General features: G+C 34.2%; 1 pseudogene; it reads left to right on the forward strand.

The window, feature by feature from the left end:
- The first annotated feature begins 23705 nt into the window (after nucleotides 1-23705).
- Nucleotides 23706-25185, forward strand: LOC106010512 (cyclin-G1 pseudogene; annotated as a pseudogene).
- The last annotated feature ends 200 nt before the right edge of the window (nucleotides 25186-25385 follow it).

Genomic DNA, 25385 nt, shown 5'->3' on the forward strand with positions numbered 1-25385 from the left:
CAAACAAACAAACAAACAAAAGAATCTGCCTAACCTCTGTTCCAGCTGGTTTGGGATTTCTGTTTTAATATTTTGATATTTAATCAATTTTTATTTTAGTTAAGTGCATAGTGAGAGATATAGGTCTAGTTGTAGTCTTTGGCAAATTGAAACCCAATTTTTCCAGCACCGTTTATTAAAGGGGCTATTTTTCCTCCAATGAGGGTGGTTGGCTCCTTTGTAAGAGATAAGGTTGCTGAGTGTGTCTGGGATTGTTTCTCCATCTTCTAATCTGTTACATCGTTCCTCAGGTCTGTTTCTTTGCCATTACCATGCTGTTTTCATCACAGTAGCTTTGTAGTATAGTTTCAAGTTGGGCGTTGTAATACCTCCTGCCATATCTCTGTTACCTAGAATTGCTTTTGCTATTCTGGGTCTCTTCTTGTTCCAAGTGAATTTTTGGATTGTTTTCTCAAGGTCCATTAAGTATGCTGCTGGGATTTCAATTGGGATTGCATTGAATCTATATAGCAGATTTGGAAGCATGACCATTTTCACTATATTGATCCTTCCTACCCAGGAGCAGGGGATGTCTTTCCATTTTCTGATATCATCTTCAATCTCTTTTTTCAGAGTGTTATAGTTTTCAGAGAAGAGGTCTTTGATTTATTTTCTTAGGTTGTTTCCTAGGTATTTCACTTTTTTTGGATGCTATTGTGAAAGGAATTGTTTTCCCCATTTCTCTCTCAGTGAGTCTGTTTTTTGTGTACATAAAAGTTATTGATTTTTGTATGGTGACCTTGTATCCAGCTACTTTACTGAATTTGGTTATTAAGTCTAGAAGATTTTTGGTGGAGTTCTTGGGGTTTTCTGTATAGAGTATCAGGTCATCTGCAAATAATAATTTCACTTCTTCATTTCCTATCTTTATTCCTTTTATGTCTTTCTCTTCTCTAATTGCTGTGTCTAATGTTGCCAAAACTATATTAAACAGAAGTGGTGATAGCGGACATCCTTGTCTTGTTCTTGATTTTAGTGTGAAGGAGTTCAGTTTTTGACCATTTAGTATGATATTGGCTGTTGGTTTTTCATAGATGGTTTTTATCAGATTGAGGTAGAGATCATCTATTCCAATTTTTTCTAGGGTTTTATCGTAAATGCATGTTGGATTCTGTCAAATGCTTTTTCTGCATCTATTGAGATGATCATGCGGTTTTTGTTCTTGGCTGTATTGATAAAGTGTATTACATTTATTGCTTTGCGTATGTTGAGCCATCCCTGCATCCCTGGGAAGAATCCCACTTGGTCAGGGTGTATGATCTTCTTGATGATCTTCTGCATTCTATTTGACAGTGTCTTATTAAGGATTTCTGCATCTATGTTTATAAGTGAGATTGGCCTATAGTTCGCTTTTTCGGTTGGGTCTTTCTCTGCTTTGGGGATCAAGGTGATGCTTGCTTCCAGGAATGATTTCAGGAGTATTGCTTACCTTTCAATTTCATTCAAGAGTTTAAACAGTACTGGCAATAGTTCTTCTCTAAATGTTTTGTCGAATTCAGCAGTGAAGCTATCAGGACCCGGGCTTTATTCACTTGGTAAGTTTTTAATTATGTTTTCAATTTCATTTATTGATATTGGGTTGTTGAGAACTTTTAGGTCTTCTTCATTCAACTTTGGTAGTTCTTACATATCTAGGAACCTGTCTGTTTCTTCTGTGTTTTACATCTTATTCGCGTATAGCTTCTGGAAATAGATATTGATGATCCTCTGGATTTCTACTGGGTCCGTTGTAATTTCAGTCTTTTCATTCCTGATTGCATGGATTTGGGCCTTTTGCTTCTTTTTTCTGGTAAGATTGGCTAAGAGTCTGTCAATTTTGTTTTTTCTTTCAAAGAACCAACTCTTGGCTTCAATGATTTTTGGTATTGCTCTCTTAGCCTCCATTGCATTGATTTCTGCTCTGATCTTTATAATTTCCTCCCTTGTATGAGCTTTGGGTTGGTCCTGCTCTTCTCTTTCTAGAAGCTTGAGGTTCTGCATAAGGTTGTTTTATTTGGCTCGCTCTGTTTTCCTAATATGAGTATTCACTGCTCTGAATTTCCCTGGTAAGACTGCTTTCATTGTGTCCCATAGATTCCGATATGTTGTATTGTCATTGTCATTTAAGTGAAGGAACTGTTTGATTTCTTCTTTAATTTCCTCTGTGACTTATTGGTTATTCAGAAGTGTGTTGTTTAATTTCCCCCGTGTTTATGAAATTTTTGTGGGTTCCTTTGCTATTGACCTCCAATTTCATCACACTATGTTCTGATAGTATACAGGGGATAACTTCAGTTCCTTTACACTTACTTAAATATGTTCTATGAGCGAGTATTTGGTTTATGTTGAAGAACGATCCACGTGTAGCTGAACAGAATGTGCATTCTGATTTTTTGGGGGTAGAACACTCTGTAAACATCTGTTAAGTTCATTTCTTCGAGAGTTTGATTGAGTTTTAGTATTTCATTGCTTATTTGTTGTCTAGTTGATCTATCTATTTGTGACAGTGGGGTATTGAGCTCCCCCACTACTACTGTATTACTTCTTATATGATTTTTCATGTCCATTAGTATTTGTTTTATATAATTGGATGCACTAGTGTTTGGTGCATAGCTATTTATGAGTGTCATTTCTTCCTCTTGGATTGTTCCCTTTACAAGTATGTATTGTCCTTTGTCTCTCAATCAGTTTTGGTTTGAAATAAACTTTATCTGCAAAGAGTATTATCTGTTCCTGCTTTTTATTGGGTTCCTGTCACATGGAGTATTGTTTTCCACCCTTTAACTTTCAGTCTGTGAGTTTCTTTTTGAATTAAGTGTGTTTATTGTATGTAGCATATTGTTAGATCTTGCTTCTTGACCCATTCTGCCCGTCTATTTCTTTTGATTGGTGAATTGAGACCATTGAAATTGATGGTTATAACTGATAATTATTGACTTATCATTGTTATGACATTTTCTTTTTGTTGGATTCTCCCCCTGTGCATTTAATTTCTTGTCATGCTCAATGGATTAATTCTGCTGTTCTCCCTGGGGTTTTGATCTTCATTGTCTCTTTCTAAGATATTGTCTAAAATTTTCTAGAGTGTTGATTTGGCATTTGTGAAGTTCCTAAGGTGCTTTTTGTCATGAAAGTATCTTATTTCTCCATCAATTTGGAAAGATAGTTTTGCAGGGTACATTAATGTGGGTTGGAGGCTGTTTTCCTTTAGGGTTTGGAATATGTCACTCTAAGCTCTTCTTCCCTTGAGGTTAAGAAGTCCGCCGTGATTCTGATGGGCTTTCTTTTGTATGTGCTTTGATTCTTTTCTCTGCTTGTAGAATTTTGTTCTTCTATTGGGTTTCTGGAATCTTAACAATTATATGCCTATGTGTACTTTTTTTTTTTAATCAAGGCTATTTGGAGTCCTATATGCCTCACTTATCTGTATGTTAAGTTCTTTCCCCCTGCTTGGGAAGTTTTCTGCCATCACTTCTGTGAACAGTTTTTTATGTCAGCTGTACTCTCTCCTGTTTCTTGACTCTGGTCAGTCATATGTTATTCTTCTTTGCATCATCTAGCAGCTGCTGGATTGATTTCCTGTGGTCCCTTATAATTTTAAAGTAATTTTTCTTTTCATGGTCACTAATTGTAATCTTATCTTCCATATCTCAAATTCTGTCCTCATATTGGTTTATTCTATTGCATAGACTTTCAGTGGAGTTTTAATCTCCTGGAAATCTGTTTGCATCTGTTTTTATGGATTCCATTTCTTTCCTATGTTAGGATTCCATCATGTTCCTCAGATCCTCTCTAGATTTATTAATCATGTCTTGTGCTATGGGCACAATGTTTGTTGTTACCTGAGAAATTATTTCTGTTTTCATTTTTTCCAGATCCTTTATTATTGCCAGTTCAGGGAGTCCAGATGCTTCAGTATCAGATTGTTCCATCTCCTTTCTCTTTGGGGTTGCCTTAAGTGATCTGGCAGTTTGGTTTTGATGCTTGTTTACATGAGTTCTCATTTTCCTGGGATGGGGGGGTTATACTGGCACCTGAGGGGCTCACCTCCTCTGTGCTGGGAGCAGTGCTACAGCAGCCCAGAGGCCTCCTCCTCTGCACTGGGAGCAGTGGTAGATAGGCCTGGAAATCTGATCCTCTGCTCTGGGAACAGTGGTACATCAACCTGGACACCTCCTCCTCTGTGCTGGGAGCGGTGCTACGGCAGCCCAAAAGTCTCCTCATCTGCACTGGGAGTGGTGGCACATCAATCTGGAAGCCTCCTTCTCTGTGCTGGGAGCCATGGTACATTGGTCAGGAAGCCTTCTCCTTTGTGCTGGGAGTGGTGGCACTTTGGCCCAGAAGCCTCCTCCTCTGCAATGGGAGCGGTGGTATGTTGGTCTGGAAGGCTCCTCCTCTGTGCTCCGGAGAGACATATTTCTAAAATATCTTGGTGAGCTAATCACATCATGCCCCGGCTAAGAACTATTTATATTGTAGATAAATTTGAATTAGAAGCAACGCCTTCCATAGGTGGTTGCCAGTGTGGATCAGTCTTCACACACAGACCCAAAGAAATCATGACATGATATTTAAGCCCCCTTTGGTTTTGCAGTCACACATTGTGTCATTGTACCAAAATTATGAGAGTAATGCTTTCTTCAAAACTAATAAACATCAATAAAAATCAAATGCTTGAAGTACTCAAATTGTATCTGCCATTTTTAAAATATAGAAGTGGAAAGTGATGAAATAAGCATGGTTGGTAGATTTGGGCTGTGGCTAAGTGGGAAGGATGCAAGTTTTCCTTCTCTTAGGATGATTGATATTATTAAGAAATAAGAGCTCCAACAGTCTGATTGTACTACCAGAAATACTCACATATTTGAAAGATAACAAATAATTTTAAAAATATTTTAAAAATTAAAATTCCATGCAAGCCAAAGAAAATAGCTTGCCAGTATATACATTTTAGCTTAAAATGTATATAAATACTTCAAAAGACAGCTTGTGTTTTTAAAAATAAAACCAAGAATATTTTGAAAATAGCACTTGGATTTAAATTGCACAGCAGAGGATGAAGAGCTTAAAATATTTGTATTCATGTAGCCATTTGTAGGTTTAGTGATTCATTAGTTATATTAACCTATGCAATTTTGGATCAGAGACTAAAAATCAAGTACTCCAGAGTACTGAAAGATTTTATGATAATTATGATGATACAAGTTTATGTTACAGAGAACATTTGACTTAATGTGGTGTATCCTAAAAAGAGTAGCTCATGAATATTAGAGGATGATTAAATATGCATTGGTATTGATTGAACCTCGCTTGTATTCACTCAATAAAAGTAGAGATATAATTGCTCGGGATTAGAGTTTGTATCATTTAAATTTTTAAATATACTAACATATTTGCAATTCATGCCGTTTGCAATCATCTTGGAGAGTGGTTACATGTACATATTATAGCTTGTTTTTTTTTTAATCCCCTTCCCTTCCCTCCCTCTCCCCCCACTCTGGCTCCCCTATCCCTTTTTCCATACTTGTTGACATTATTTGTTTTAGCTCATGTTATGGCATATAGTGCTTGCATTAATAATTATCTTTATTCCTCTCATTTCTCCTTCTCTTCCTTCTCACCCCTCACCCATGTTCCCTTGGACCACTTCCTTACTGCAAGAGATCAGTCCCCTTGTCCCTTTCTCTCCATCCTTTATCATTTTCTTTATTTGTACTTTGCCTCACTCACATGAGAGATATCATATGATATTCAAGCTTGTGAGTCTGGTTTATTTCTCTCAGCATTATATTTTCCAGGTGGATCCATTTTTCTATGAATGTCTCAAATATGTCATTCGTTATAGCCAAGTAGTATTCCATTATATATAGATACCACATTTTATTTATCCAGTCATCTGTTGCTGGGTATTCAGGCTGCTTCTAGGATGTAGCAATTATGAATTGTGCTGCTATAAACATTGGTATGCCAGTATTGGTGTAGTATGATGACTTAAGGTGTTTTGGGAAGACACCTAGCAGGAGGATAAATGAGTCATATGGAATTTCTAATTTCAGTTCTTTAAGAAATTTTCATACTCTTTCCATAATTGCTGTGCTAGTTTGCATTTCCACCAACAATGCAGGAGGTTTCCTTTTTTACCACAGCCATGCTAGCATTTGTTATTGTTTGATTTCCTAAGGATTGTCATTCTTTCTGGAGTAAGATGGTATCTTAGCATTGTTTCTATTGGCATTTATATAATGGGTAGAGATGCTGAAGATTTTTTCATGTATTTCATATATTTGACTATTTGTATTTCATCCTCTTTAAAGTGTCTCTTTATTTCTCTCACCCATTTCTTGATAGGTTTTTATTTTACTTGGTTTAGATTTTTTGAGATCTTTGTATATTCTAGATATTAGTCATCTAGTATGTAGATATTAGTGTAGATACTAGTCTGAGGCACACCTGGCAAAAATATTTTCCCATTCTGTAAGTTGTCTCTTCACTCTATTGCTTGTTTTTTTTTTCTGTACAGAAGCTTTTCAGTCTGATACAATCTCATTTGTTAATTCTTTTTTTTTTTTTTATTGGTACCAGGGATTGAACTTGGGTCCTTGCACTTGCACAGCAGGTGGTGAAACTACTGAGCCAAATCCCCAGCCCTCATTTTTTGATTCTTGTTGCTATTTCTTTTGTGATTTAGGGTATGTTAGAAAATACTCTCCTACACATATATTTTCTGGGGAAGTTTCTGTATCCTCATTTCTGTTCATTGATCCATGTGTCTGTTTGTTTCTGTTCCAGTACCATGCCTTTTTTAAAATCACTATTGCTTTGTACTAAATCTTGAAGTCATATATTGCCATTCTGCTTTGCTCTTACTGCTCAAAATTACTGTTGCTATTTTGGGTCTCTTCTGATTCCATACAAATTTTAGGATTGTTTTCTGTAGACCTGTAAAGTATGTTATTCACATTTTGATTGGAACTGCATAACAGTTTTGGGAGTGTGGCCATTTTGGCAATATTGGTTCTGCCCATCCAGTAGCAAGGGACATCTTTCAATTTTCTGATGTCCTCTTCAAACTCCTTCTTCAAAGTACCATAATTTTTTGTAGAGGTCTTTTACTTCCTCAGTTAGGTTAACTCCTAGATATTTCATTTTTCTTGAAGCATCTATGAATGGTATTATTTTCATAATTCCTTCTCATAACATTCACTGTTGATATACAAAAACACTATCTCTCCAGTCAAAAGACACAGATTGGCAGACCGGATCAAAAAACAGAATCCAGCAGTCTGTTGCATTCACAAAGCTCTCATAATTAAATACATGTTCAAAGACTAAAAATTAAATGGCAGAAAACATTTCTTATACCAGACTCTGAATATAAGCAATAATAAGCAATGAAATTGACACAGTAATAAATAATCTACGAACTAAAAAAGCCCAGGATCTGATGAATTCACTGCTGAATTCTACAAAATCTTTAAGTATGTTATATCACCCATAGTCCTCAAGCTTGTCAAAGAAATTGAAAGAGATGGAGTTGTCCCAAATTCATTTACGGGAGCCAGTATTACCCTGATCTCAAAACCAGACAAAGACCCAACTAAAAAAAGAGAACTATAGGCCAATTTCTTTAATGAACATAGATGCAAAAAAATCTCAAGATATTAGCAAAAAGAGCGCAGCACATTATCAAGAAGATCATACATCATGATCAAGTAGGCTTCATCCCAGAGAAGCAGGGATGTTTCAACATGTGTAAGTCATGTGATACATTATTTAAACACGAACAAGGGTAAAAGAAACCACATGATCATATCAATAGTTGCAGAAAAGGCTTTAGACAAAATCCAACATTGCTTCATGATAAAAACACTGAAGAAAACAGGTATAAAAGGACTATATCTGAATATGATAAAAGCTATTTATGACAAATCAATAGTCAGCATCATACTAAATAGGGAAAAACTAAAAGCTTTCCCTTTAAAATCAGAAAAAAGGCTGGGGATTTAGCTCAGTGGTTGCCTTGCAAGCACAAGGTCCCAAGTTTGATCCCCAGTACCAAAAAAAAAAAAATTAAAATCAGAAACAAGAAAAAGATTTCCACTATCACCTCTTCTATTCCTCATAGCACTTGAAACATAGCCAGAGAAATTAGGCAAAAGAAATAAATAAAAGTGATATATATAGGAAAAGAAGAACTCAAATTATCATTTTTTGCAGATGACATGATACTCTACATAGAAGATCCAAAGAACTCCACCAAAATAGTCTTAGATTTAACAATCAACTTCAGCAAATACAGTTGCAAGATATAAGATCAACACACAAAAATTATTAGCATTTGTCTGGTATTATTTTTGCATACATTAAATTATTTGAATAATAGACATACAGTGATACCTCAGTTCTCCAGAATCATGGAACAAATTCTGCAACCAGAATTGTGGAAAGAATTAAGTTTATGAACCAAGGTACCTTTATCTCAAACAATCAGATGAAAATTTCTAGATCTCATTTTACTATTTTGACTTCATTGAAAATCAAATTATATTTTCATTGTCTGATCTCTTGATCCAGAATCTGCTGATTATCATGTGACATTAGATAAGTGAACTAATATTTACATGTTTTATATTAGAAAATATGAATGTGAGGATGGTCTTCATCATTGTTGTTTAATTCATTGGCTTATTTTATACTATTACTTCATTTTATAAAGAATACCTGAAAATACATAAATAATATATTTCAGGGAAATATACATTAACATTTAATATGGAAGAAAATTGATGTAAAGTGATAAAAAGTTTTAGAAAACAATGCCTTTCTAGTTATGTGGAAGACATACACACAGATACATAGGCATGCACACAAACACACAAAGAGGAGTTGATATGGTTAGATCCAGGTAGTAACATAGTCCACATATGCAATAATTACATGTCTTTATATTCTATTTTTTTGCAGGGAGGGTACTGGGGAATAAACTCAGGACCTTGTGCTTGCGAGGCAGATGTGATGCTGCTGAGCTAAAGCCCCATCCCTTTATCTTGTATTCTTATCCAATTGTTGGGCAAACATTTGACTCTTAACTTGCTAGTAGAAAAATGTGGCATATATTATTTATTATAATAGCTATAAAGAAACCAATATGATGACTACTTTATTTTTGATACTAGTAAAAAATTCTGGAACTTTTCAAACAATTAAAACTATTTAATACATTTTATTTATAATAAATTATTATAAAGATGAACTGCAGAATTTTCTGTAATATCCATCAACATAGTTTAAAGGTATCACATCAGAATAAAATCATTGATCAATATAATATATACAATATATTAATATGAAGTATGATCAGAATATACAATGAATGCTTAAATTTAAAAAGTTTTTACAGATGCATTGACTTTGATCTATCTCAAAATACTCCTCCTCATTTTGAACACATTTATCCAATCATTCTTGCCACTTTCTGCAGTTATGGAAGTTCTAATTTGCTGCCTTTAGTTGCACTGTTTTATCTGTCTAAATGTACTGACCATGGTCACTTTGACTTGGCAAAAGAACCAGAAATTGCAAGGCACAGGATTTGGGCAATAAGTTCAATGAGGACACACCATAATGTTTTTTTGAGCTGGCCTGTTAGTTGGAAGACCTTTCTGTTGGATGGCAATCATAGTAGCATTCACTGTACTTTTTATCACACTTCATAAAGACACTCATGAAAGAGGACTTCCAGAACTGCTTTAGAAAATGACAAGAATGATGATATCAGCATGTTCAAAATGAGGAGGAGTATATTGAGGGAGATTAATGGTAACATGTCTTTTATTGTAATTTTTTTTTTTTTTGGTACCGGGGATCGAACTTGGGACCTTGCGCTTGCGAGGCAGGTGACAGAACCACTGAGCTAAATCCCCAGCCCTATTGTAATAAGTTTTGATAACCAAACATTCGTCATATATTTTGCTTGCATTTTGTATACTGCAATACAATCTGGTTAGACATGTTCCTAATGATATGGCTTTACTTTGAGTGAAAATCATGGACTATTGAAGTAAGTTTCATAAATATTACTTTTATCCTCAGTGGCACTATTTTGGGATAAATATGACACAGCTAAGCAATACATGACATGATCTCAGCAGAATAAAATAGTGAACTAAAAATCAAATAGCAGACTATGCATCACAGAAATTCTAAAGAGGATAGTTATAAATAGTAACTTCAGGGCTGGGAATTTAACTCAGTGCTTCTGCCACTTGCCTGGCAAGTGCAAGGTCTTGAGTTCAATCTCCAACAACAACAATAAAAACCCCAGTAATTTCAGTTATTATTATCATTTCCAATAAAATAATGGATAAAATTAAAACAATTAAATTTTAATTTTCAGATCTTTTACAAGGAGGCCTTGTAAAAAAGATTAATCCCTCTTCCCATGTTAGTGCTCATTGCTTATTTACCAGGCCATATTATCAATTATCTGGTATTTTTAGCTATCTCTATACAATCTCTATTAGCAATGGTCCTAAGTACTTTGTTTTGTCTGATAGCATCTAGAATATTGTCTCTGATTTAATAAGTGGTAGGTGAATATTTAGTCATGGTTACAATAATAAATTTTCATGTTTCCCAATTCTTACAAACATAAAAATTGATTTTTGCAGGAAAGCAATGTTGTAGGGAAATTTTTATGATAACCATTTTTCTCAGAGAGATTTTTATTGATACAACTAATATGAAGGTACTAAATAGTTTAATGTACATCTCTTACTGTTATTGTCTGAGGGACAAGACCAGATAGAGTACCTAATAAATCAATAATTTACCTAATAAAAAATATTATACTTGGTACATTATGAATAAACTATAATTATATCTTACAAAAGTTGCTTGTACAGTTGGAAGAATATTGTCCTGGTTTCAAGCACTCTGAAATATATGGTATTGTGGTACTCAGGCTCTCTAATACCCCATCCCACTGGCCATAACATTTAATGTTTAGTCATTAGTAAATATCTTCATTATTTCATGAATTTTTAAGGTCATCATAATAATAAACGTAACAATAGATATTGTGTGTTTTTAAAAAATTAATTTTATTGGTACATTTTAGGTATGCAATATAATGACATTCATCATTGGAGATTTGTACCTTCACATGAGGTATCTGTTTCTAATTTTTTTCGCTTCCCCTGCCCTCTCTTGACCCCTCCCTGTTTATAGAGACTTTGTTTCCATTTTTTCATTTAATTCCATTCTCATATTAATTCCATTCCCTTTTCCTTTTTCCTACCCCTCCCACTCTCCCTTCCCCTTTGCACCTTTTCTTCCTATTTCACATTTATATATTATACATTTTGATACTTGTTTACACTTTCAGTTTCTCACACCAGAGAAACTATTCAATATTTACACGTGTCCTATTTATTTCACTTAAGAGTATCACCTCAGGGCTGTGGATTTAACTCAGTGGTTCTGCTGCCTGCCTTGCAAGCACAAGGTCCCAAGTTCGATCCCCGGTACAAAAAAAAAAAAAGAGTAAAGGAAGGTGAAAATGTCCCTTAAAAAAAAAAAAAAAGAGTATCACCTCAATGTGCATCCATTTAGCTATGAATGCCTCTAATTTCTCATTCTTTATAGCTCAATAGTACTCCATTTTATTAAAAAACCAAATTTTCTTTATCAAGTCTCCAGTTGATGGGCAATTGGGCTGTTTCCAAGTTTTAGCTATTGCAAACTGTCCTGCTATGAACATGGGTGCACATATATTGCTGTGGTATGATTCTTTTAATTCTTTTGGGAAGATACACAACAGGAGAATAGCTAGGTCAAATGGGACTTCCAGTCCTAGTTCTTTGAGGTATCTCCATGCTGATTTCCACAGTGGTCACACCAGTTTACACACCCACTAGCAGTGGAGTAGGGTTACTCTTTCCCCACAGCCTCACCAGCATTTGTTGTTGGTTGATTTTTTGAGACCAGCCATTTTTTCTAGGTTGAGGTGGAATCTCAGTGTTGTTTTCATTTGCATCTCTCAAATGACCAGTGATGTTGAACATTTTTTCATATTTTCTTTGCTATATCTACTTCTTTGTCTGAGAAATGTCTGTTCATTTCAGATGCCCAGTTTTGGATTGGGTTTTTAAATTTGGGAGGTCTGATTTTTAAAGTTCTTTATATATTCTAGATAGTAGACCTTTGTCTGAGGAACTCATGGGGAAAATTTTTTCCCACATTGTGGGTTTTCTCTTCACTCTGTTGGTAGTTTCTCTTGCTGTGCAGAAGCTTTTTTTTAATAAAAAGAGATCCCACTTGGTGATTCTTTGGGCTAGTTCCCATGTTACACAGGTTTTGTTCATAAAGTTTTTTCCTATGCAAATGTCTTCAAGAGTTCCACCTAATTTATCTTCCAGCAGGTTTAGTGTTTCTGTTTTAATATTTAGATCTTTAATCAACTTTAATTTTAGTTTAGTACATGGTGATAGATATGGGTCTAGTTTTAATCTTTGGGATGTTGAAACTCAATTTTTCCAGTACCATTTATTAAAGAGGCTATATTTTCTCCAGTGATTGGCTCCTTTATGGAAAATGAGGTAGCTGAATGTGTCTGGAGTTGTTTCTGCATCTTCTAGTCTGTTCCACTGGTCCTCAGGTCTGTTTATTTGCCAGTACCATGCTGTTTTTATCATAGTAGCTTTGTAGTATAGTTTCAAATTGGGGATTGTGATACCCCCTAACTTGTCTTTGTTGCCTAGAATTGCTTTTGCTACTCTAGGTCTCTTCTTTTTCCAAATGAATTTTTGGATTGTTTTCTCAATCTGCGAAATATGCTGCTGGAATTTCAATTGGGATTGCATTGAATCTATATAGCAGTTTTGAAGTATGGTCATTTTCATTATGTTGGCTCTTCCTACCTAAGAGCAAGGGAATTCTTTCCACTTTCTGATGTCCTCTTCAATTTCTTTTTTCATAGTATTATAGCTTTTAGAATAGAGGTTTTTGATTTTTTTTTTCTCACTAGGTTGCTTCCTAGATATTTCATTTTTTGGATGCTATTGCTTCTGCACATTTTTAAAAACCACTTTCACATTTAAATGAAGTAATATGTGGACCAAATAAATTGATAGATTTTGTATTTCTCTTTCTTTTTGTTTCTGGGGATTGAACTCCAAACCTTGCACTTGCAAGGGAGGCAGCTGCACCATTAAGCTAAATACTTGTATTTCTCTTTTTTCTCTTTTAACAGAAGACAACTTAATTTTAGAGAATTAGATTCTAGAGACTGCCAAGTTGGTTTCTCAATCAATAGTATAATTTATCTAAAATATAAAACGTAAAAATTCATATGATATTAGAACAGACTTTTAAAAACATTTAAATATACAAGAAAATCTAACCAAACACTATATTTTTTTCTTCCTTATTTTGGAAATTATTGTCCATATTATTTAGTGAAAGCATTTTGGATTTTAAATTTGAATATTTTTTTCTTCAGATCATTTCAGATTTTATTTTAATAGAAAGGATTTTTAAAATATTAAATTCATGTACACTGTTGAAGGTTGTTGAAGTCTTTTTCTTATTCTTTTTACAAAAGAATTCCAATTTTGTGACATCAAAGGACTCTAAAATAATGATACAAAGCAGGGCTTTGCACATTTGTTTTCTCTCTGACATAATTTAGGAGAAAGATGATGTTTACATATGGATATGTTTTCTGTGCAATAGAAGAGAAATAAGATGTTGAGAATGAAAGTGAGAATTTTGGATCTGAGAAGTACAGGCTAATTGTGGGTGATGTTGGAGTGTGGAGATGGTATTTTGTTTAAAATGTAACATTAATCCTTGTATTTGGGAAAGTTAAGAATGGATTTCAATAATAAATTTACTTTTTATGTTAAGGAAGGAATATATTTTCAAATAAATGCCAAACCTATAATAGTCTTGAGTAATGTATTTATATTTTTACAAAGCATTAAAGTTTTATTAGACAAATACAGAAAAGCTGAGCAGCAGATAATTTTCCTAATGAAATTAAACTTTGAGATAACAACAAAAGGCCTTAATTTTAGTTTATTTTCATACTTCTAGCTCTAATCCAAAGATGATAACTCAGAACAGAGGAGATCTTCTCTGTGAGTTAGAGATGTGCAAATAAATGGTGCATGAAGAACTTCTCTGAGAACCAGTTCTCTCTGAACTGTACTTTGTAGAGTTACAACCTCTGCTGCCCCTGTAACTTTACTAAAACATCCATTGTATATAAGTGTAGATTTGCCTGGTTTGGCAAATAAAAATATGGAATATTTAAGTAATCTGAACTTTGGATGAACAATGAATTAGCTATATTAATATAAATATGTCCCATTTAATATTTGGCACATGCTAATTTAGTAATTTACTTGAAATTCAAATTTAAATAAGTGTCTACTATTTCATCAGTAAGCTCATTTCAATGATATCAACTCAAGGGATTAAATAAAAGTGTGATGCACATATTAATGTGCTCTATATATTCAGGTTGAGGGCTCTATGTATTCATGGCTCCTCTAAACAAAGACTTGCTTTCCTTCATATAAAATGAGTGGGTGATGAAAATAACCAAAATAGTTCAAGAAAATATAATCCCAAGATTTTAAAGCAGAAGGTGCAGGTTAGAGCTCATCTCTGAAATTTCTGGACTATGAGGCCTTAGGCAGGTCTTTTGCTTTAACTGAGTCTTGTTAATTTTCACATCTTGAGAATGATGAGTGTTTTGTTGTTGTTGTTGTTGTACAACACTACTCTAAAGAAAAGAAAACCCAATATTTGATGAACATCAGAAACTCTGCAGTATGAAATACTTTTGTACATTATACAGCATATTAAATATACAGTATTTTATGCCTTATGTCTCTTCCATAGCAGAGTTTGTCCAAACCCACTGGACTTGAATTTTTAACAAGAATTTCAAATGTTTAATATTAACTTCATGCCCTGAATACTGCTGCTACTATAAATGGGCATAAAATGTTGAAACAATATAACCTAATAAAAATTGAGTTGCACCTATTATGTAGTATGTAATTATAGTGTAATAAATATTATAATCTATATATTTTAACATTGATGTTTTATCATTTGTATGCTTATTTTCACATCATAGGTAACTGCACAAATAATATAATGGAAATATGCCTAGAATTAAGTGGAAAGGAATAAAGAAACAGAAGGCTTCCTTAGAATTCATATATCACCAAAAATATGCCTTAGGAAAATAAAATAATAGGTCTTAGATGAACTACTGTACTACCTAATAGGATAGATTATTAGGAAGTGGAAAGAACACAGGTGTCCAAATCTCATGTATTGAAATTGCTCACCATAGCTAAATATTTATAGGAAATAACAGAACAGAAACTGAATAGCATCTCTATTCATAGCAGATTTGAGAAATTCTTGATAGTATTTCATTTGTTTGCCATGGTGATTAATTTTCCATATCAACATGCCTAGCTCATGATACCTACCTGTGTGATGTAACATTACTATGGGTATTTCTGTGAAGGTGGATTTAGATGAGATTAACATTTAAATTAGTGAAATTTGAATAAAGCAGGTAGTCCTCCATAACATGGATGGACATCATCCAATCAGAGGAATATCTGAACAAAACAATAACTGAAGTCTGTCAAATATGAAGGAATCCTGTTAGCAGATGACCTTTGGACTCAAACTTCAACACCAGCCCTTCCCTGAGTACCTACAGGCCAATTATTCAGATTTAAGAATTGCCTGCCTTGATGATCATGTGAATCTTTCCTTAAAATAAATCTATTATCTATTTATCATTTGATTATGTATGTATGTATGTATGTATCTATCTATCATCTATCTTACAAGTCCCATTGGTTCCATTTCTATGGAAAACAGAGAACATATTTTCCTAAGGGAGATTTTATTACATTTTCTTATCATCTCAGAAATTTTGATCAAATGGGATAAAATTGAGTTATAATACTTACAAATATGTAAATAATTAATTTATAATATCTTATGCATTTATCTATACCCTATATATTCCACTTTTTTCACTATTTATGGAATTCTAATAATTTGTATTAGTAATCATAAATATTCCTGTATTTTATTTCAATTTTCACCTTTTGTTGACCACATATCATTAATTCACTACTAATTTTTCTTACATATATTATTGCTATGCATCTCTATACACATAAAACTGTCATTCATATCCAATTACAACTGAGACTCTTGGCCAGGCATGGTGGCACATGCCTGTAATCCCAGCACTCAGCAGGCAGAGACAGGGGAATTGTCATGAGTTCAAGGCCAGCCTGAATTAAAGGAGAGACCCTGTCTCAAAAACAACAACATCAAACAGACTCTTAAGGCTGAAAGAATGGGTGAACTGTTGCTTGTTTTTTCCAATTGTTGCTGAATGAAATTTCTCACAGATTGTTGTTAAAAGACCTTAGCTAAAAAAATTAAAAGTACTAAAGTACCACATACTCCATAGTTTGATTTTATGAAGCAGCCTGCTTGGGAAAACAATTGGAAATTTTTGAAGATCTGACAATACAGTGTTGTGCCAAGTGAGCTGATAAATCACCAAACACTGGGACCAACGACAAAGTTAAACTGAAAGTTTATTCACGCGCGTGGACTTCACTCCCTAAGTGAAGTGAAGCCCGGAGTCCTGGAACAGTACAGTTTATATAGGATGTTATAGCAGCATAGCTTTTATAGGTGTTATTTTAAGAAGACAAGTTCAAGGGAAGGTTAACATGTTTTTGACTAGTTGCAAAAATATTTTTCACAAGTCAGCTATCTTGTTATCTTGTCAGATTAGGACACTTTACAGTAAAGGGAGCGCACCAGGAACTACCTCTTTCCGAGAAGCAATGAAGCAAGTTTACAGAAGCAGAACAAGCAGTTATGAATACATCTACTTTATAAGGGAGGGGTATGAGGAGAGTTTATCTACAGGCCAAGATGGCGTTTCATAGGATGGCGTTTTGTGGGTACATTCTGTTCTCACATACAGAACTAGGTCTATCCTAAAGACCAGGATCTCCCCATTCTCTCCTATCTAGTGATTCTTTGAAGATAAAGGAAAGAGAATTAGTCTTTCAAAATGACTGCTTCATGGAGAGTGTTAATCCTCAATCATTTTATAATTTTGTAAGAATATAAGGAGAAAAGACTATGGGAGAATAAGTCCTAAAAGTTTCTTGTATCTGGCAAAAGAAGAGACTAGCATTTCATTCCCAAGATAGGCATTTGCTTATCCTATGAACTTAGTGGCATACTTCTGTGAGATGAGGAAAGAGAATTGGCTACAATGATAATGCAGGAAGAGGGTGTCGGTAAATCAGCCAAACATGAAGAAAGGGTACGTGAAGTTCATAGCACAGTATTAAGATTCTTGGTGCAGTGGACTTTGCCTATTTTTCAGCTATCCATCCAAGTAAGTCACCTATTATCTGAGGGGTTCTTAGAAGCAAGGGATATAAGGATATACTACCTTTTAAAGAAATGAAGCCATAGAGAATTGAAGAAGCCCAGAAGCAGTTGTATCCTCTATGACAAAAAAATGTTGGCAAAGGAAATTTTGAGGTAAAAGAAGCCACAAGGAAAAACTATGTGTTCCAAAATAAAGGCAGAAACTTAACACCTACCTGCTTGATGAAAGGAAATATTAGTTTATACATATAAGCAACAGTTTATCTCCAATCTTTAGAAAAATGAAGATAAATTCTCTTGAGACTAAGTAAGCAAACATCTCCATGTCATTTCTCACTGATACAACCTCGGGGTTCTATGTGATGATAGAATTTAGGGGCAAATTGCTTGGAGAGCATACTCTGCCCCCTCTAATTACAGATATCTAGGATTACTAATTGGTGGATTCTGTTCCACTGAAAGAAGCAGATAGCTTTGAATTCAGTTCAAATTTTCAGTTAAACAATTTGAGCTGAGTCTTAAACATTGGAATGAGAATTGAGTCTTCCAAAATTGTGGAATAAGACCCTCCAAAAATAATCTCTTCCACGTAGTCAAGGGAACACTGGCAAAGTTTTTTAAATAAACTTTTTAGAAGTCTAGAAATTAACCAAAGGCTGGCAACAATCCAAAAAATGTATATTCAAGAATAAAACAGCTGTATCTCAGTAAGAACAGCTAATTCTGCAGTACTTACATTTTCACTATTGCCATGTGTCTTCCTCAGGGCTGCAGGACTGTGAGCATCATGGTCCCATGACCACAGTAGCTGTGAAAAGCAGCAGTCCAGTAGCCAACCAAAGAAGATTAAGTTCAGACCTCTCCAGAAAGCTATTTGGCTTGTCTGGCTGTTCTTGATGGCCATCAGCATTGTTTCCAGTTTTAGACCTTTATAAATTATGCTGCTAAGATCAGCTTTGTCTTTTGTTGCAGACATCCAGTTCTTACTGCTAAGCCTTTAAGTATACATATGTTCAAGTTTGCTAAAAAAAAATTCCAAAGCATCTCTAAAGTGATTTTTCCAGTGTACAATTCTGTCAGCTATGGAAGCATGGTACAACAATTTTTATCTGAATTCTTTAGGTACGTATATATAAGTAGCTTATTTGGTTTTCAGTCATATATTCTGAAATTAATAACATTGATAACTTTTTATGTTTATTGATCATTTGAATATTCTGTTTTTGTGAAGTGTATCAAGTCACTGACCTTTTTTTTCCTTATTTTGTCACAAGATTATTATTTTTACCATTATTTATAGCCCTTTATGTGAGTCCTGTTTTGTTGTATGAGTTATTTATAATTTCTCCTATTTTTGACTTATTTTCTTAAAGTTAGTTGATAAATAGAACTTTTTACTTTTAATATATAATATTAACAGTAATTAAAAAGTCTGTACTTACCTATTATGTGTTAATTTCTAAAAGCTTTATTGTTTGAACTTTTGCATATAGACATATAATCTAACTGGAATTGATTTTAATATATGGCAAAGGGTCAAATTTTATTTAGATTGAAACCCAATTTACATATCCTATTTTTAAAAAACATCCTTTATCAAATACTTATGCTACCTTTACTTTTACAATGTAGCAATTTAGGAGACCCAGTGAAATCTCAGGGCCATCAAATAAATTTCTTCCTTCTAGATGTTCCTTGAAATTCAATCTTGGTCCTGTGGAAACATGAAGTTGTCTAAATCTCTATTAGCTTCTATTCTGCTTTTATTCTTCTACGTCTTTGAGCTGTATTTTTGGAATCCCCACCTGTTCTTGGGGAAAATCTGTGTCAAATGCTAGACTGAATTCTCCAGACTATTATTTCTTTCTTAAATCCAGTTTACACAATTTCTTTCTACCTTGCTGATGCACAGATACCTTCATATTCATTATTTTTGCATAGGTTGTCTAACTAGCTGTTCTTAACAATAGGATTGGCCATAAAGAACCTAGTATGTGATTGTTGCAAAGAACTAATATGCAAATGTATGATTTTGAAAATAAACTCTAAGGAATTCACAAGTTAAAAGTGTCTAGAGCCTGTTATTTTCTTAAACTTTCTCCAATCTTTCTCTAATTTGTCCTATATAGTAAGCCACATTGAATATATTTCCATTAGATTATAAGTGTACATATCTATTTCTTTCAGAGAGTTACCATTTCATACTATTCATTATGTTGAGTTGTTTACTCTCATATTATTTCCAGAATGTTTTGTCCTGGTCATATAGGTCTTCCTTTCTCTACATTTTTCTCTTTTTAATTTATTTTTCAGTGTGGGGATTGAACCTAGGGCCTTCTGCACACTAAGAAAGTATTTTACCACTTTGGTAAATCCCTAGCCCTCTCCCAAAGTTTTAATAATTTGAATAATTCTTTCAAGATTTTTAATTAAATTTATTAGGTTTGAAAAGTTCAAGGTGGAAGAGATTTGAATTTAGATTTAGCACTGATTGATTACATTTTACAAATGAGAAATCTAGGCTCATGCTACATTTCCCTCAGAACCTAATAATAATATTAAATTTAAATATTGGTATTGTTCAGGTTAATAAACAAATCATCATGAATTCTGTCACCAAGAAATGAGAACAGGAGCTGACAAGAGGACTATTCCTGAGCTGTAGGGACAGAGGATTGGCTGTTTCCAAACTCTGAGAAGACAGTGCCCTTCCCTCATTCCTGTTTGTGCTTGCCTCAGAACCAGCCATATTGAAAATGAAAGATCAGAATTAAGTCAGAAAAATGGCCCTTTTGTGTATTTGAAGGGAAGTGAAGTTGGAGGGCATAACCTTGAAAGACAAAAATAATTGAAATGAAGAGCTCCTCCAGGATCTATACCAATATTCTCTGAGAAAAGGTGAGGCCAAAATTCTTCATCTCCTGAATAAGAGCTCAGCAGTCCAGTAGTGCCTTCTGAAACTGACCATAAAAATGGCCATGGCTAGAACCACAAGAAACCTTTAGGTATAGTGTCTCCCTTGGGAGTGCATCTACTAACCAAAATAAATAGGATAAACTTTGTAAAAATCCTAGGGGTTTTGAAATGAATTAGTAAAAATCAACCAAATGGTAAAACCACACAGTGGTAAAACTTTATCCCTTTAATATCTATTGGACCTAACTGGCCAAGTAACCATTAAAAATGTTTAAACTCTTGTAGCTAATTATATTAAAATAACTATAATTTTCTAAACATGTACAGAAGTTTCTGAGTATTGGTTAAGGAAACTACGAAAATTCCTTGGAAAGCTATTAATGGATCAGTGTTGATAATGTAAATAATGACTTGGTCTAAAATATTTTATTTAAAGTGTTTTAATGTTTGTTTTAATATTTTTCTAATGGAATCTAGATTCAGAGTTATCAACTCTCAGAAAAATGTGAGTTGGTAAATATTTTAGGCTCATTGGGCCATACATTCTTTCACAACTATTTAATTCTTCCATTCCATTGCAAAAGCAAGCATGGAAATTAAGTTACAAATGAATGTCACTGTGTTCCAATAAAATATTGCTTATGAAAACTGGAAGTGGGCCAGATTTGACCTGAGGATTATAGTTTGCCAGCACTAATCTAGAACATATATTAAAAACAAATATTTATAAAAATCATTATTACTATGTTGAACAAGTTTTTAACAATCTCATATTCCTTATTCCTGTTTTCCTGTATTGTGTTACATTCATATTTTAATTTGCTTTCAAATTTTTAGTATACAAATTACTGAAATAATTACTATGATTACTTAAAGACCATTAAAATTGAAATTCTAATCTAACACTAATTTTCAAGAGATGTCTGACATTTTCACTTATAAAAAATAAATCTTAGTTACTTTTCTTGTTGCTGAGAAAAAATTCACAACACACAAAGGTAAAGGAGGAAAGGTTTATGTAGCTCACAGTTTGTACAGGTTTCAGTTCATAGTCACATATCTCCAAGGCAGAGGGGCATCACAGAGGAGAAAGGGTTCATGGCAGGCAGAAGGCAGCAAAGCAGTGAAGTAGTGAAGAAGCAGCAACCAGCAAATTATGACAGCAGCCGTCTTTCTGTCCTTATATTCTATCCAGGCTGTCCACCCTTAGGGTGGAGCAGCCTTAATCCTAGCATCAGACTGTGAATAGTTCCCAACATCACATCCTTAATCCCAACATCATAGATTCTATATCCAGCCACCTCCTAAAAGCTCCACCTATGACTGCATAAGGTTTCAGGGGGACATCTAGATACATTCCATAAGAAATATAAAGTTATATAGTAGTTGTAGGTGACACTGCAGTTCACATTTATGGATTTGGAGACATATGTCTATGTATCTCTCAAATTTCTGCACATGATATAAGACATTAATTTTTTAACAAACTTTAATTTCAGGAGGATTGGTAGTGGACTGTATCAGAAGATAAGACAGTCTCCATGTGGCTGAGAGTGCATGTTTGCTGTCTGGTGTAATAAAGACAATATGTTCTGTGAGGAAAAGGTGACCTAGGTGCATTTACAGCCCATTACAAAAGATTGAGGTTCCCCAAACTCTAGGTTCAATTAAAGAGAATCCATACAAATAGGAAACTTATACTTTTTGCTGGGCCAAAAGAAGTAAAGTTATTTGTTTCTGATTCAAATGTCTTATGTGTTCCACCAGCATTCCTTTGAACCTACTGTAGGCTAATTTATTTGCTTATGGGGAGAAAACTCAGAAATTTTATCATTCTTGATAATCTACTGTTTTTTCATTTTTCCTCTTTTTTGTACAAATACTGTCCAAGCTCTTTAAATTTTTGTATTTTCTATTATAATCTTGATATTAAGAAATATTTTTAAATTGAAAAATTATTTATTTATTTATTCATTTTGCAGTAATGTGGATTGAACACAGGACCTTCACAATGAGCTATATATTCTTAGCCCTTTATTTCATTACTTATTTATCTCTAAATTGTTAAGTTGCCCAGGCTGGGCTTGAACTTGACTCAGCTACCCAAAGTGCTGATATTACATTGAGGAATATTATTTTTTAATTAAATGCTTCTATGTAGTTACTTAAAACATGAAATTTCAGTATAAATAGGTTAAAATAAATGAAAGAATGCTTACTTAAAATCTCAGGTTTGTTTAGGTAGGATACATTTTTACTTTTTTTTTGTATGCCAATTGAGTTCATTTTTTTATTCAAAAGCAAACTGATTTTCCTAAAAAAACTCTTTTTGAAATGTGGCCAATTTTTAAGATCCTTCTTGAAATTAAAAATTTAAACAACTAAGTGAAAAATCCAAGGCCTTTTAAAACTACTGTATCACAAACACCAGAAGGAATCTCATCTTTTCAGAATATTCATATGCACCTCTCTCGCATACTCTGTTTTAAATTTAAAAAGAAGACTGAGAAATTAGGTAAAGAACCACTCATGTATCAAAATACTGTATACATAAATTTATCTAGATTTTTGCCTTGTATTCAGCTCTGTTAGGCTTAGAAGGTGGGTGAAGCAGTTCTTCAGTTTAGTGGTTTGTACAGCAGGTTTCCACATTCTTATAAGACCCGATGGTTAAAGTTTCAAGAATTTCATAAAATAGCTGTTAAACCATGGGTAGTTTGAAATGAGCTATGGTGACATTACTACAATGAAATACCTGAGGCAGCTATCTTAATAAAGAGAAAAGTTTTATGCAGCTCACAATGTTGGTGGGCAAGGGCTAGGCCTTCTTTGGCTCAATTCTGGTGAAGGCTGTGTCACCATGGTAGAGAGCAATGTCAGCAACTTATGTGTGAGCAAGTGCATTAGAAGCAGTAAGAGAGTCTGATGTCCCACAGTCCTTTCTGAGGACATGTTGGCAATGTTCTAAACACATCCGACTTGGACATACCTCTGAAAGGTCCACACTACCTTGAAATACCACCACTCTTGAGACCAAGCCTTCTATCACAGTAGACCCTTGGGAGACATTCAAACCTCGGGAGACATTCAAACCTCACCCAAACCAGTTAGATATTTACACATGTAATTCAGCAAATACTACAAATCTAAATTCAAACTTTTTGTTTCTTTCCTTCACATAATTTGTGATAACAAGTCCTATCCTTTGGTTGTTTTTAAAAATGTACTAATGAACTTTGTACAACATTACAAAGAAAATGAATATGAATATTATATACCAAATATATGTTTAGTTTATGACTTTATTAAAAGCTCTTCTTACATAATTTTATTGCATCAAAGTCATGCAAAAGTAAAACCAAACAAAAAAAAGTTTGATGGATTTCATTCCCTGCTGGTACTCTCTGAAGAGCCCACACAATAACATTCTCCTGTACACTCTGACCTACTGTGTCCTGATCAAAGAACATGTAATACAACCTCTTGACCCTTGCTGAATCAAACTATAATAGGTTTTCTTAAAATCTCATTACTAACTGTAGTAATGAGAGCACAGAGTCTATCTGCAAAGTGTTTTTCTACACAAAGCAATAAGCAACCTATTACCTTACTTGAACATCATGAAAAAAATTAAATTGTCACAGCTCAAAGTACATGCATGCCTAAATCTAGTATCATCGACAACTACAATAAAAAAATTAATTCAGTCTTCACTGTGGTCTGACTGGGAGTGGGGCAGTGTAATATCAGTGGTGCTGGGCAGACCTCCACCCAGGACAGTTCTCCCTCCCTGAGCCTCTCCCCTCCTGCCCTCAAGTGTCCTCACCTCCTAGGCCACTTGTATCTGATATTGTGAGGCAAGGTGACAGCAGGCCCAGGGAGGGTGATCATGCCAAGAAGCCACAGTCTCTACCAAGATGATAGAAGTACTGACAATAACTGACTCCAAGAAACTGCTACACCAGCTGAATATCCTGTTGGAACAGGAGGCTAGATGTCAGCTAAAGGTCTGTGGCTTAAGACTAATTGAATCTGCACATGATAATGGCCTTAGAATGACTTCAGGACTGAGGAACTTTGAGGTGAAAGATCTTCTTAGTCTAATGCAGTTCTTTGGCTTTGATACAGAGACATTTTCTCTAGCTGTGAAATTACCGGACAGGGCAAGCACCTTGGGTGTATTGGACTGAGCTGCTTTTATTTGGCTGTAAAATCAAAACAAGAGGAAAGAAATGTCCCATTGGTAACGGACTTGATCCGAATAAGTCAGTATTGGTTCACGGTTTCAGACTTGATATGAATGGAAAAGACTGTATTGGAGAAGGTGTGTTGGAAAGTCAAAGCTACCACTGCCTTTCACTTTCTACAATTCTATTATTCACTCATTCAAGAGAGCTTGTCATTTGAAAGGAAAAATAGCCTGAATTTTGAAAGACTAGAAGCTCAGCTTAAGGCATGTCACTGCAGGATCATATTTTCTAAAGCAAAGCCTCTGTGTTGACCTTATCTATTATTGCATTGGAGATCCAAGCACAGAAATGTGTAGAGTTAACAGAAGGAGTACAGTGTCTTCAGAAACATTCCAAGTTAGATGGCAGAGATCTGACCTTCTGGCAAGAGCTTGTATCCAAGTGTTTCACTGAATATTCATCAAACAAGTGTTCCAAACTGAATGTTCAGAAGTTGAAGTGGATTGTTTCTGGGCATAATGCAAGGCAACTGAAGCATAGTTACTATAGAATAACTCATCTTCCAACAATTCCTGGAACAGTTTCTTAATTGGTAAATTTGGTTGTTATTCTCTGTACAGAGAAAATTGTGTAATTTTCTTTTACAATTGAAGTATTGAAATATTATCTTCAAAATAAACCAACTGGGCTTGGAATAGAAAAAGTGAAAAACTGGTATCACCAATCTAGTCAGCTACATTTGAAGACATTTGCTATATTTAAGGTACCATACTTTAAGGGCCAGGCATG

Source organism: Heterocephalus glaber, unplaced genomic scaffold (genome assembly GCF_053883595.1).
Source record: "Heterocephalus glaber isolate CG9 unplaced genomic scaffold, H.glaber_assembly_v1.0 deba00001606, whole genome shotgun sequence".
In the NCBI taxonomy this organism is placed as follows: Eukaryota; Metazoa; Chordata; class Mammalia; order Rodentia; family Bathyergidae; genus Heterocephalus; species Heterocephalus glaber.